This window comes from Dipodomys spectabilis, unplaced genomic scaffold (assembly GCF_019054845.1).
Source record: "Dipodomys spectabilis isolate Male_0828 unplaced genomic scaffold, ASM1905484v1 ptg000014l, whole genome shotgun sequence".
In the NCBI taxonomy this organism is placed as follows: Eukaryota; Metazoa; Chordata; class Mammalia; order Rodentia; family Heteromyidae; genus Dipodomys; species Dipodomys spectabilis.
The window spans coordinates 1850067-1851416 of record NW_024870691.1 but is presented as its reverse complement, the minus strand read 5'-3'; positions in this window follow the sequence as shown (position 1 = coordinate 1851416).

Sequence of the window (1350 nt, the reverse complement as noted above, 5' to 3'; positions counted from 1 at the left end):
TTTTGTTCATTTTTCAGATAGGATCTTACATCTTTGTCCAAGTGGACTGCTGACTATGATTCTCCTATCTATACATCCTGCATAGCTGAGATTACAGACATGAAGCACCATGTCTGGCTTGTATGTTGAGCTAAGGTCTGGGAACCTTTTGTATACATATATATATATATATAGAGAGAGAGAGAGAATATATATTATATAATATCTATAATATATGTCTGAGATTATAGTTGTAAGTCACCACATAATTGTGTGTGTGTGTGTGTGTGTGTGTGTGTATTTGATATTGGGGATTGAACTTGAGCCTTGTGCTTGCTAGACAGACATTGTATCACTTGAGCCATGTCCCCAGACTTGTACTGTGATTATTTCTGGGGTAAATTACAAGCTTCTTTCTCACGAGGATCACTCATAGTGGGCCAGGACGGAAAGGGGTGGGTAACATCAATATCTTTGTTATTGTAGAGGGTGCTTAAATCCAAGGGGGTCCTTGATCTTCTCAAAATGAACTCTCTGGAGGTGAGACCTTCCCTCCAGGGGAGACTGCACCCCAGCTACAGGGGAGGTTAGGGCTCTGTGCACCAGGCCTTCCTCTAGTCCATCCCCTCAATAGCAAAGAAGCAACCACCCTTCTCCTTCTCATCAATTCAGATCTCTGCAGTCTGATAGATGCTTAATTCTAAGTGGTCATGTCTCTCTTTCTGTCTGTGTGTACTGGTGAGTGGATGTTTGAATGAATAAACGAGTGAATGGATGGATGATAGATGCATGGGTGGGTGGGTAGATAGTGGACAGATGGATGATTGATGGGTGGATGATGGATGGATGATGGATGATGGGGAGATGATGCATGAATGGATAAATGATGGATAGTTGAGTGAGTGGATGGATGCGTGGGTAGAAAAATGGACGGATAGATGATGGGTGAATGGTGGAGGAATGGATGATGGGTAAAAAGTAGGTGGATGAATGGGTGGATGGGTGGAAAGATGGGTGGATGGGCAGATGATGGGTGGGTGGATGGGAGAGTAGATGATGATAGAAGGATGATGGATGATGGGTAGATGGGTGGATGATAGATGGTGGATGGAGGGTAAATGATGATTGAATGTATGGATAGATACATGGATGGATGATGGGTGATGGATGGGTGCATGATGAATAGATGGATGATGGGTGGATGGGTAGATGGAATGTGGACAGAAATGCAGCTGGGATATGTGCTGGCATTTACCACCCAGTTCTGGCTTTATTCTCTGGCCATGTAGGAGCCTTTTAAGTATTTTAGGCAGGTGATAACAAGATGGCTTTTGCTTTGGAGAGAAACAGCTTGGCATTTTGTCGTTGGTT